This window comes from Atta colombica, unplaced genomic scaffold (genome assembly GCF_001594045.1).
Source record: "Atta colombica isolate Treedump-2 unplaced genomic scaffold, Acol1.0 scaffold11, whole genome shotgun sequence".
Classification (NCBI taxonomy): Eukaryota; Metazoa; Arthropoda; class Insecta; order Hymenoptera; family Formicidae; genus Atta; species Atta colombica.
Window position 1 is genome coordinate 1,110,872 of NW_017259195.1, and position 14,807 is coordinate 1,125,678.

Below are 14,807 nucleotides of genomic sequence, written 5' to 3' on the forward strand. Positions count from 1 at the left end.
AAAATTAGTTAAAATTAGTTAATTTTATATTTAATATTAGACAGTTAAAGATCAATTAAAAAAATTAATGAAAATTAAACTTAAATTTAGCAATAAAAAACAATTAAATTATAAATAGTAACATTTTTTACAATGGTATACAGACATGTATACTATTTTATATTCTATTTTGATACTTAAAATAAATAAATCTTTTCGAGATGGCATTTGTAAGATTTGACAAGTTTTTCAACATTTTAATAATAAATTTATACAATAAAATATTATTATAACATAGTGATTATAACAATATCCGCCGACACATTTAATCTCAACTGAACATAATGTCGATTTTATTCATGAAAGCTAATGCTATTTACTACCTACTATAAAAGCCATAAGGCAATTCTTATGATATTACATTTTGAATAAATTTATATATACGTATGTTAATTAACTTCGCACATTTAATTAGTTAACGACATCAATAAAATGTGTAGCGCTGTTCCTAATAAATTTCCTATTAAATTCAATTGACACTTGAAAAAAACAAAAGAAAACAAATGCTATAATATATAATCTTGATATGTATTAATGGAAAATACTATAATTATTTAACTATAATTATTTAAATATAAAAAATGATCCGGAACTAATACCTATTCGACATCTAATATTTTTATTCTACAATAAATCGATACATATACTGTGTTATCAATGGAACTTTTAGCGTAATTGTATAATACAATTTATACATTATAACATACATTATAACATAATTACATTAATTTTCACATACTTTAATTATTAATGCTTCTTATAAAAAGCTAGTCGGAAATATTTTTTTAAATCATCTTTGATTATGTCATTTATATTAATAGTAAAATAAATATAACAAATGAATCGTTGGGCGTAATAGAATTATGAGTTGGCAAAAAATAAAATTTGAAATATTTTATGATAATACATATATATGTACCTATGATATTATATAATTATTATATAATTATTGCAGTCTTTATATGTGATAATGTTTTGGCGTGACGTGCAATTTTAGAGCTCCTCTGTTTCAATAGAAAATAATTAAAATGCTGAAGTGACTAGATCTTAGGTTGAGTACTTTTGTGAGCCCTTTTATTTTTTTTTCAAAATGAAGAAATTAACACTTATACTGTTATTCTATTCACCGGCTTAAATTTAACTTCAAGTGAGATCGCAGAGACAAAGGGTTACATGCGAAAGCATACCGAATACAAACCTAGCTCATCGATCGACTCGGAATGTCGTCGTCGAAACAACGATCGAAGCAACAAGCTATTTCGCGACGGGGGAATTTCATGACGGGGGAGAGAGAGGAGGGGGGGAAGGAGAAAAGGGGGTAGGAAGGAGAGAGAGAGAGAGAGAGAGAGAGAGAGAGAAATGATGGAGTGGAAGAGGGAGGGAAGAGACACAGTTCGGAATTCACGAACTTGGCGTAATTACTAGGTCGAGTGGAGTGTGAAACGATGTATATCCGCAGAAAGCTTCGGTCCCGATGCTTCCTCTAGAATTGGAGTACTGCCAGAATAACGGCGTTTCAATAACTATCTTTTGCTGTTACATTCTAGGCTCTTAAAATCATTTCAAATCTTTCAAAATAGATGCGTCTTGTCACGCGCGAGCATTAATTATTAAACATCATTCATTACATGCAAATCGTTCTAGAAACACGTTTTATCTCACTGTTCTCTTTGAATTCTTCTTTATAGATTCTCACTGAATTGATTTTTACTTCTCTAGGAAAGATTTTAGCTTCTTTCTCTTTCTTCTGCGATTGATAAATAGAGAAAAAGGTGGTATTATGATATCCCAATTACATTTTACACGATAACTTCGTTAGTAATCAATATTTAAAATTTACATGCGTTAAAATGTTGTTGAATCGATTCTGGATTTAAAGTTACAAAATATTTATTAAGATATTATTAATAAAAATGTGGCGACATTGCATAATGATTCGAAGAAAAAATGAGTGGTAATGTGGCCTTCTATAAAAATAGCCTTAAAATATTAGTTTTGTTTAGAAAACAGTATTTTATTACGAAATTAACAAAAAAATAAAATATTAAAAAAAATATATGTAAATGAATGTATATATAATACATACACATAACTTCTGCATATAAGTTGCTTAATACTAAAAATCTCAGTATTAATACTAAAAATACACGTAACATAAATTATAGATTAATAGTACAATCAATTATCAAATAATTATTTTGATATGAAAATCTCAAGAAGGAAATTGTGAGTAATTAATACCATTTTGATCCATAGAGAGCCACATTAGCAAAATGCCATGTTATTGTTTAAATTTGCTTAACTCAAAATATATACAGTCAAATAAAAATTTGTTAAATAGCAAATAATACATTCAAAAATACATATATATTCATGTGATAATACGTTCAAGTTTAAGAAAAATGAGGAAGTAGGTGTAATTAAATGTTAAAATGTATCTCAGAAACATTTCGAAATACTTGAAAATAAATATGCGTAATAAGTGCTGACTCATTGAGTATTGGTACATTAGCGTTATAATGTAAGAGCGAGCTACTGAACAAATAATGCCATAAGTAATCATTAAGATTTGCTGTATAATAGTGGAGATATTAAGGGAAGTCACAATGCATACATTGGCCATAATACCATCTCCTCCTCTAATGATTTGAAATGAGAAATTTTGAGAATTTAATGAAAATGTAAGCGGAAGCTCACATCTATATTCTTACAATATTTAACTTTAAAGAAATGGTCTGTCTCTTAATTATGTAATTTTGCTGTAAGGGGCTTAATTAAAATTAAAAATATATCTGCATGAAAAAATTTATTAATTTTTAATATATATGTATATTTCTTTAAATATGTAGTACTAAGTAAGAGTTAAACAGTTTAAATTGGATTGAATTTGGTACTATATAGTGTCAACTCAATTTGAATTTTTTAACTTTATTGTTTTTGTATAATAAAATAATAATATATTGAGAAGTAGAAGCAATGATGATTTAAATTGGATTAAGTTTAACACTCTTCTAGAGATACGATAGTATCTCGGAGCTAAGCATGACGCGAGATTGCTTAGATTTAACAGTGTACAGTAAATAAATATTTATTTAATAAAAAATGATAAGTTAAATCAAATTAATGATTTTTGTATCAAATGAATATATGTAAACATTTAGTAAATATTTACTTAAAATTATTCAAACATTTATTAAAATTTAGTATTTTTTCAATGTAATGGATGTTGAATCAAATAAGAATTAAGAATTAAAATTTTTTTATGAAAGAAAAAGTATGGATGGTAGAATAATTCTACTAGTTATTTTAAGCGGTAAAAGACTCGACATCTAATACCTTTGTATAAACAATATCTTTAATGAAATATTTTACAACCAGATGTTACATCCGTGTATTAATTAATTAATTGTTTTGAATTGTTCAAAAGCATGGCGATTGAAAAATGTGACAATAATAAAACACGATTCCCTTGAATATCATACGTGCATTTTCTCACACAATTAATATTTTAGATTACATTTTACACCACGTACCGTACTTCACAATGGTATCGTGACATTTAAACGTTATTCCTGTGACGTTGCATTTTCCATTAATTATAAGTAAATGCTGCCACAAGCGTCCTTAATTACTGCACCTACTCGGTTCTAAATAAGAGACGCAGCATCTGAATAAAGTCGAGTGATAAAATGCAGAAGACGAGAATTCTTCTTTCTTTTACGAGGTTTTTTTGCCATGACGAAAAGCAAAAAGATCGTAGCCGATAACTACGGCCGTGAACCCAATTAATTGGACATCATCTTCGACTGGCACCTCGTTTCGCTTCTGACTCTATTCGAGATTTCCAATAATTCTGATATCTTGATAAGAAATCTGATTAGGCTCCCTTGATATTTCTTACGAGTTTAACATACAACAGCAGCGTCGTGTATTTCTGTGCTACGGATGCGAATAAAGTTAAACGAAAAATCGATGAAAAAAACTGGTTTCGGCGATACGATTAAAAATAGATTTGTAATTTTTGACACATTTATGACGTTCGCACAAAGAATCGATAACATCGTTAAATCGCGTATGAACAAATCGTGTTTATAAAAGATAGTAATAAAAAAAACCATTATTTTAACGCAGATCATTTTTCTCGTTTTGAAATATATATTTTCTATTCGTTAAAATTTCTATAGTTTATAAATAGAAAATAGATCGCTCGATAAATTAATCTTTCTCGAGAGTTTGAAATCCCCCGACTCTTACAAGTCATTATAATCTTACATCAAATTTATAGGTACACGATTTTGGCTGTTCCTCGCGTGTAAAGGTAGACAAACGGCTTCTTGTGAGACAGAGAGAGAGAGAGAGAGAGAGAGAGAGAGAGAGAGAGAGAGAGAGAGAGAGAGAGAGAAAGGGGAGCACGCGACCGACAAAAATATCTCGGTGTAGCGTCCGAAATAAAACGTGCACCAGGGAGGAGAGAGAGTGAAAAGCTAAGTCAAGAAGGAGAGAGCGTAAAGAGACATTACGTGACTCCAAACGCGCGCGTTGCGTACAAATGTGAATTTTTTATTGCTCCAAGTCTCGACACCGCGAGACATCGCGTCGCCGCTCAGGACAATAATGGTGGAATGACGTGGGACACCGCATTGTAACGGCGAAATATATATGTTACTTATCCCTCGTCGTTGATATCCACATCCACGCTTCAACGAGCGTCGTCGACGATGCCGAAAATACACGCTATACGCAGGTCGTTCGCGCTCGAGTGCCCGAGCGGGTTGAATTGGATTGAATATCAAAAGAATTCGATGCCGTGTGCGGTGAATAATCGCGCGGAACAACGATATCGGGCGTCGAAACGGATGCCAGACGCCAAGGCGTTTTCTGCCATGTGGAAATGCACGAGCTTTTGCGGCCGGCTCGGCGATCGTTCTTGTCAGTGACCGACGGCTAAGAAAAGCTTCTGGCTTCGCGCGCGATGTATATCGGGTGGCGATATTTCCACGATGTGTGTGTGTGTGTGTGTGTGTGTGGGTGTGTGTGTGTGAGTGACCGCTTCACACTGTGATGCTCTTACGCGAATTCAGTCTCTTGCATTATACTGGATTAGTGCATACTAAAAGCTGATATAGGTACATGAAATTAACAAAATCAAAATGTAAAAATGTATAATTATTTTACACGTCATTGAAAAACGCCATTTTCGATCAAGACAGACTTCGTGTAAAATATTTCTTATGAATTTATACAATTTCCAGTTCAAGCTAATTGTGCGCCGATTATTTATTGATATTGAAACACAGTTTCAATTGAAGCTGAAATAATATTACAAATTAAATTTACAAACAATTTATTATTATTGTTGCAAATAAGCTTAGGAAGCTGATAATGATTTGATGCTAATAAGTATTTTAAAAACGGTAAATAATTAAAATGATAAATATCTTAAATGATTAAATAGCTAATATAATGATATCGTCATGTTATTTAATAGAATATGTATTATTGATTATATTGTTATTTTATATTGTATTTATGTATTTTATATGAAGCAATCTCTAATAAGTATAATCCAGTGTAGTACGAGTGATCAAATTCATTATTAGTAAACTGGATGGTGAAATGCTATAAAATGTAGAAATACAGTCGTACAAATTTCTGGCGGAACAATAAAATTTATACTAGCTTGGATATACATCGTCATTAAATAAACAGATAGTATTGTTGTGGCGGAAAAATAATCGATTTGGAATAGAGCCATTGAGCTTCGAATGGCGGTACAAGACAGGACTGATAAGTCGTACATTTTATGGGACATTTGGTACATATACATCTCATTCGCGTATTTATAGGGGATAAACTTTATTGTTTTTCAATTAAATTTATCATGACAAGCAAACACGATTAAAATGTGATTTTACAAATATTGATGTAATTATCCATTTATTGTAATTTTTTATTTTTACTGTCACGCGCGTTGTTGTAATCAAAGAAAAAGACATAATGGTGACTATGCAAGTTTTAGATGTATACGGAAAGAGAAGTTTTGCTGAAGTATCTAAAAATAGGTATCTATGATATAGCCTAAAAATAATTTTGATAGACTATTAAAATAATTATATAAGACGCTGAAATTATTTGCTAAAATGCAAAATTTTTTGCAACATTACTTAAGCATTCTACATAATTATTCTGATAGTCCAATAAAATTATTTTCAGATTTGAATCTAGCTAAATTTTTAGATACTTCAGCGAAGCTCTTCTTTCCGTGTAAAATTAATGTACAGTTGAATAAACAATTTTATAGTTATTGCAATTCTAAAATATTCAACTGTGTCAATATTAATTTTACACATAAAATTTATATATTTGTCATTTTGGTTTTCATCTATATAGTTGCCACTATATTTTTCTCTGAATGTAGAAATCCGTTTTTACTCGTAAGTTTAATATATTGCCTACAATAATAACATCCATTTTTGAGCTTGTTTATTAAACGTTGATAAATAGCTTTGTATTTCCTTGAGAAAGCTTAATAAATTGTTCGGACGTAAAATACCAAATTAAGTTGCTTCAGTTCTGATTTTGCTGAAGAGTATTTCGCTGTATTATATTTTCATGATGCATAAGCCATAGGACTCAAAAGCTTCATGCTCAATTAGACGCTCTCTTCCGCAAGTAATGCACTTCAGAAACGTGTTAGCGAGGATTGCAAACTGTGCACAGTTCGGCTCTCTTTTATTGCTACACTTGGTGTAGTAACATCGCTTCCAAAAGCTTCTATTCACATTGTAGCGAAATTCCGCGAGTCTCTCGCTTTGCCTCTGACTCCGAAATATTCTCCTAGAATTATTCTCATCACCGCTTTAACATGAAGGAACTCGATTCCAATATGCATGAAATTACCGTAACCCGTAGCCGACCAGCGAAGCTTGCCTTTTGGAAAGAAGCGAGAATGTCGTTACCATTGTCGTCAGAAATGTGTCGGACTGAATTACGTGCTCGACTTTTCGAGCTGCACCTCCAAAAGATTTCAAGTCGCGAAGCTCTAAACCGTTCACGTAGGGAACGACATTGTAAATGGAAATGAGCCAACTATAAGCTTACCCGAAAAGATAGGAACATGCTCACACATTCACACATTCTTGACCCTACACGTTGAATTTTGCATGGGTGATGCTTACTTATAAAATATCACATATTTATCGAAATAAAATTTTTATGCATATAATTCCTTCGAGTTTATATAGAAATAAATCCATATAAATTACTTGTTGAATAAAAAGTACCGCAATCGTATCGTCGAACATATATTCACATTAAACATATAAACTGTAAATATTCTATTGAGTTTATCAATATTCTCAAATATCTAATGTACCTGAAACAGAAATTACTCAGAGATTATAATTGCTCAAATCCTTTCAAGACTGAAAGATATCGAGTATTTAATTTTATTGTATTGCCGCGTGCAATTATATTAAAGCTCTTTTTTATTTTAATTTTATCACATAAAATTTTAATGAAACATTGCAATCGATTCTCTGCCAATCTTACGCAGTAATTAATTCAGATTTGATTTAATTGAATTCGTAGATTCGACTCTTCGGATATTAGATCCAGGATTATCCGGGACAATAGATATTCGGATATTAAATCAACTAGATATTTACAATTTTAAAATATCACTCCCAATATCCCTGCTTTTCAACAATAAACAGTTAAGACTTATGGATATGTCACAACATGTATTTTCGAAAATGGATAATTCTCGCCCGGAAAATATACAGGCATTGATGTACAACTTAAGGGCACATTCTGAGTATACTCTTAAGAAGGGAGAAGAAGGCGATCTCCTTTTATATTGGTAATCTATGTCACGATTTGCAATTATAATCGGTGGAAATGCCAAGAATGTCAGTTTCTATATGGTGCTACTGCATCATGTATCTTAGTCACATATCATGCATATCGACGTTAATTCTCTTCACGTTGTTTACTGGATTAATTTCCAATCATTAAGGAGCACGAACTTGAGGTATGCATGCACGTTATAGAGAATTGTTACTGTTATGCCATAGTTAATTATAACTAACTCTTCATCTTTTTCTAATTTTAAGAATAAGAAAAAGACGAAGATTAAATTGAACCGAGATTAAAGTTCATCTACATTGGTAGAAACGGTCATTAGTTAGTTATTGTTAACGTAAGAAACTTTGTAAATGGTTTTATTTTACAATTTTTGAAATGATATGATTGTGAAATAATTTCTTAATTCTTATATATAAATTTCCAAATTTTCATAATGCATATTGTTCAATAACGGTAAATAATAACTATAAATAAGCGTATTTTTCTTGTGATTATACATGTATAAATTCAATTTCTTTTGATAATATGAGGGGAAAAATTGCATAGCTGTCTTTCGAGATAGAGAATTTAAATTGATCACATTTATATATATATATATATGTGCATGAGAGCTTCTTTTTTTCCAGAATTTGATTTCAGTCTGAAATGTAGCATTCGTAGCCCGCAGGTAAAGCCTCTCATGATTTTTCAGATCACTCCTACGGTAGAGAGCGTCAATTCCGAGTGAGGATTGTAAGCCGAGGGGATGGCGACGATCCGGCGTGAAAATAAAACGATACTCGGCGTGACGCACGTAACGATCCGCGCGTATCTGGGGATCTTGATGGATCTGACACAGCTGATCGCGATAAAGCTAGCAGGCACGAGGTTGTTGAAGCTCAAACAGTTGTTGGCAAGAATAAACTTGAAAAAGCGCGAGTGTGCACTCAATGCCAGAATAAAGCGCGCATTGGAATCGAGTCAGAGTATGAAAAGGTCAACCCTCTCGCACCATCTTGCTGAAAAATGTATCTTGCACACACACGTAATGTCATCCTAATTCGTATCGCATTTACACGATACTTTTCTCGCCGCGATTGAATTACCAGTTATCCACCTAATTGTCCGAGTATGCAGAACGAGATTACTTCTTCGTGCGCTGGCGAGGACATGAAACTCCCGCATAAATTGAGCATATATTTTCCTGTTCGACCTGTGCTTCTAACATAACGTATATGCGTGACAAATCGCCTTTACACATCAGTTATCGCGTCTTGCAAATTATACTCCACACGAGCACTCCCCGACCTACATATTTACCATAAAAGGACAAATTAATAAATTAACCTGTCAAATTTTAATTAGGCTGTTATCGATTGTTTTATGGACTTAGATGACAGATTGAAATACATTTAGATGAAAATACAGAAATCATGCTTTACCAAATATCAATTATTTTCATATGAAAATGACATCTACATACTTTAAGAGCAAATAATTAAATTTTCATCGGTTTTGTAAGAGCCATCGTATTGGGGAACAATTTGTGTCAGTAATTTTAATTAAAATTTTGCGAAAATATATCAGGCTTTACAGGCTGATTGAAAAGTACTCGGTCATTAAAACATTCCCTTCGGGGCTATTCTAATTAAGCGTGTTGGTTGTTCACGAGTAATTAGTCCAGGAGATCTATACCGATTTCTATTTGGGAACTATATGAAAGGAAGAAAATACAAGAACGCGAAAACCGATTTTATTGATTTTCTCTTCAGCTTCGATTTTCGACACTGCTTGCTGGTCGGATACTTAAACCCATGCAATGAGATTTAATTGAAAACATCTAAGTACTCAGAAGTGTACTCCATTAGACGATACTCACGTTACTTTGCAATAAAATCCGAGAAATGTTGAAAAAATGTTGATGGCGAAATGGCCTCCGTAAAACCTTATTTACACTTTTTTTATTAGCAACTTGTAAGTGAACTAGAAAACTAGCAGCTAAAAAAATATAATTTATAGAATTATATAAAAAAGTACAGTTTATAGAATTACATATTTTAGAATTATATTTATAAAGTTATAATTTGTAAAATTATTAATATTTTTAGATATTAATTTTCTGATTTGCTAAAAAACACGTTATAATTGCTAGTAAAAAGCATTGGAAATCAGGTCTTACGTTTTCGCTCGCATTATTTCGGATAGAATCGCCAAAAAGCTTTATTTACCGAATATAATTTAATAAAGAGAAAACAATATATACTGTTTCCTCTATAATGGACAATATTTTGAATTAAAAATTTTTAACGATTTCATCTCGAGTTTCTACCTCTTTTAATCCATTCGCGTTCCTTTTAATAACATTATGTTGAACGGCGACTTATAATTGACGCTATTCATTTTTTTTTTGGGCTTCGTTGTGTCGCTCTAGAGATTCACGTTATATAAATTTATATACATATAGACATATATATGATAATCCTTTCGTCATTTCACTTGCGGTCGTTTCTGTCAATGTTGGGTAGCTGCTATCAATCTTCGTTATATAAAGAAGAGTAGATACAAGAATATGATAGAGAAATATGGGAAAAGTGATTTCCAGAAAAATACAAAACAATTTAAAATAAACAAAGCCTCAATTTGTATCTATATTGTCGGAACATGAGATTTAATACGATCGTGACATATCGCGGTTTACCGACGAATATAAGGAAGCGCTTTCGTATGAGTATAGCGTGCTTGAACGAGCTTGCAGAAGTGACTACGGTGACACTACTTCCCTCGTAAAATTACGCGTGCTGCAAAGATTTACAGGCGATAACTTGAATATCTTCATGCGAAAATCGAGAAAAATATTCCTGTGGTGAAACACAAGAAGGCTATTTTAACGAGCGGGTGTAACGTCCGACGTTAACTCCGGCAGGAATTCAGAAATGGAGCGACATCTGATAGCAGGCCATCATCGGTCGTGAGAACCACTTTACCGTCGTACCGCTCATTGAAGAGCGGATAGGTGAGTAGACTTTTGCCTTTCACACGTCAGACTAAAGAAAGGCGAGGGCTCTTATAAAAAACGGAATTGCTTCCTTGAAAAACGTGCCCTGCTTCCCGAGGCAAAGAACGGACAAGTGAAGCTTGAATAACTTTTAACTGCAAATATATTCCTTAGAGGAATGATTTCTCCTGCGAGATACGTATATTTGTCTCTATCTAAATTCATTCTAAATAGAATTCTAAATAGGATAAGCGCAGGACACGAATCTTTTTCTTAAGAAACAAAGTGTGATACACAAAGTATTTATTTAATGTAAAATATAGTTTATTGTGCGTTTCCTTCTTTTTGATTCTTTTAGATCTCCGTAATGAAAAAAATTAAAATTCCTGTCTCTCTGCGAAATAATTATACATAAATTGACAATACGTGTCACTTTGTTTTAATTTGATGATTTATATACCGCTACTTTGTCAAACTTAATCCTAATTGGTATTCACTCCGAACTCTAGGTAGTTGCGAGTCCAGTGTATTTTAAGTAATGTATCTTTATTTAAAATTAACGTAAGTGAGCGATTTTTTATTTTAAATGTTAAAGTTCGAGGAATAAAATTACATAATTTAAAATTATGTAAAATTGTGAAAAACATGTGTTATGAATAATTTTTTGCAATAATTTTTGTATATAGTTGAAGAAAATTTCCACTGGAATACTGATTAGATTTAATAATAATAGCACACATTATACAGGGTGAGTAAAAAATATGTTATTCTTAATCTAAAGTCAAGCTTATTTTCATTTTTGCATTGAAAATTCATTTTTATGTAAAAATGGAAATAAGAGAAACAATCTCTAATGATTTGATTTTAATGAATATTATCCAGGACATGATGCTGAACAACATTCAGAAAGTTTTAGCCGTCAGTCGGACATCTTGCGTAATGCCAACGGTACTGTAATTTTCAAGCCTTATAACTCGAAAAGTAATTTATGAAAAATAACTTTATTGTAGTGTTTTGAAAAACTCTTGATACCAACTATAAGATTCCGGAATCAAAAATAGAGTGTGCCATTTAAAACAATCGATGTGACTTGGCGACGCCATCCAAAGTCAGATTTACTAGTGAATAGGTTATTTAAAACCCTAAACTTTCGTAAGAAACATTTCTTTCAGAAATGCTTTGTTTTCGAAATATTTCAGCGGTCCGGAACTTTTTACTCACCTTATATAACGTATTTATAACAATACTACATGTTATACAATAATAATATTAATAACAATAAAACTTTTTTGAAGTATATCGCATGCCAGGCGCGCGCAAATTGCCAATAAATCTGAAATGCTCCATTAAGATTATGTCCATCACAAGAGAAGGATAATATGCTTTGATCCATATTTCTTACACCAAGAGATAATTTCTTGCAACTTGATATTCCACTTCGGACTTTATCTAGACAGGTTGATGAATTATTGAATTGCGCTGTGTATAACGGTAGATGCCACTTATGAGATCGTCAATGATGTAGGTATACTCGACGGGCATAAAAATGTTCGGACACGTGGCGCGAATCATCAAGTATAAGTGCATCAAGGGAAAATAAAGCGATATAGTCCGCGTCGCAGTTAAGAACAAGAATTAGTCAGATATAGCCATACACAGTCGGTTCGTTATCGGTGATACGAGAATCATGTAGAGAAGTAAAACGACAATGTTCAGTAAAATTTTGTTATAACTTCCATTTTCGCGAAATATACTAGTCACATTGCGTTTCCATTGAAATTTTTGTACAACTTTTGATGACACTGTACTATTAATGAATTCAACAGTATCTCTTCCCTTTGTCTTTTCAATAGATAGGTAAAAATAATATTATGTTTATATATAAGAAAAATAATATTGAAATGATGATCTCTGGTAAAATTTGAATTTTTTATTTAATCTTCAATTATTTTGTAAAATAGAATGTTAAATTTTTTTATCTATTTATTTTTATATAGCCACTTTTATTGGGCTTTGAATGATTCATTTTATGATACAATTAAAATTGTCAAAGTACAAAAATGATAAAAAAGATATAACTTTTCGATATCCGAAATCAATTTTTTTTAAAACGAAATTTTTTTACAAATTTTTTGTGTCTCTCCATTATGTTTTAAGATAATTACCTTTTTTATTTTAACATCAATAACTATTTTTTTTTTTATAGAGAGAAGAAGAATGTGAAAAGTTTTTGCAGGATACGATGTAACGATGTGGGACTTTATTTGTTGTCCAGTGAGAATTCATTCCAATGAATTCGTAATCTCCCATAGGATTTATCTTTCGACACACGTAATATAATATGAAAAAGGTCAAAAGGAATTAATAATTAATGACAGAGAGATATTTTTTTGTACATATCTTATCGACAACCGTAATCTTTTTTAGAATTAAAATTGACTCATTTATTTTTAAACGATAAATATATTTCGTCGAAAATGAGGAATATTTTAGTGTTTTCCATTGTTACTTTGATATACAATAGTATCTCGACAGAAGCTCGTTGTTTAATATTTGTTACGGTGTGTAACGTGGCGTATATTGTATGTCTGCCTCAGATGAGCTCTATTCTATTCATTTTGATGATTCGCCAGGGGATATTTTAATACGTAAACTGTGAGCGTCATTCGTGCATCGCCTGCTGAATTTGTTTCAACCATAATCACAGTTCCTTTAGTAGTTACATAAAACTGAATAAACCGTAGCACTAATTAACACACATTTCATATAAATGTATAAAGAATATGCGTTGTAATTAAAGATAAATTGAAGATAATTATAAATATGATACTTATAAAAAGAAATTATTTTTATAAAACGATTGTACCGCTTCTTTTTACTTCAAAAATGGCACAACTCTGACAAAAAAATATATAATTTTAAATTGTCATCATGAATGAGTGAATTAATTTAATCTTATTAAAAAATGTCGCAAAATTATCACAACTCAAAAGAGTGGTTTTTTTTTTTAAAGATTGTGAAAAGTAGAATGACATTTGATGTTAAGAATATATTCTTTTTATTTTATTTGGTTAGTCGATAATTTTCTGTCAAGTTGAAAAATAGTTTTCGTCTTTTCTGAGAAACTCAATTTTTTGCGCTATCACTTTTTAAGTAAAGAAGAAGTAGAAGTTCTTCTTCTAAATAAGTTTATTTATATTTCCAAGGTAACAAACAAGTAAAAACCGAAAAGTAAAAACAAGTCAAAAAATTAGAAAATTAACTTACATGTTCGAACGTTAATTATATGTTTAAGTACATTAAATGCATCTAATCATAATTACTTAATTGTTTAATATTAAGACTAGTAGAATCATTTGCACAACAATTTGCGTTTGCGCTTCGCGATGCGAAATTTAATAAAATCTTTATCTTTGATATTTGTGATTTTCTATTTGTTTATCTGTGTTTGAAAGCGATGGGAAAACCACGATGTGTTGTGCTATATATGCGTTCTCGCGTTACGTGCACGGCATCGGTAAGTCTTCCCTCTCGTTCCACTTTGAAATATTAATTTATGTGATACCCGTTACGCGAACAAAGTCTGAAGTTGAACTTTTGATTCACGATGTCGGCATTAACAATATTGAGAGGGTTTCTGCTTTGGTTTCCTTGGAGACCGCATGAAACTAAGATCGCAAGAAAATGAGGAAGACGGGGAAACGTCATTACATACTTTTGCTAATATTACAATACTCCATTCCTCCCAGACCTTCAATTTTCTACTTGTCAATTACTTCGCTTTTTGTACTTTCCTTTCGGTTCTTTTTAGCCGTAAGTATATTTCTCTAACTTTCTTAGGAACGGCTTTATGATTCTTAAATAAAAGACCAAACTTTGCATTCTATTTCTCTTCATATTTATTATATATATCTATTCTTATATATAT

General features: G+C 31.4%; 1 protein-coding gene across 1 annotated transcript in view; it reads right to left on the reverse strand.

The window, feature by feature from the left end:
* The window catches only part of LOC108693820, a 72,096-nt gene that overhangs the window by 56,585 nt on the left and 704 nt on the right, over window positions 1–14,807 (reverse strand). The window lies entirely within an intron of this gene.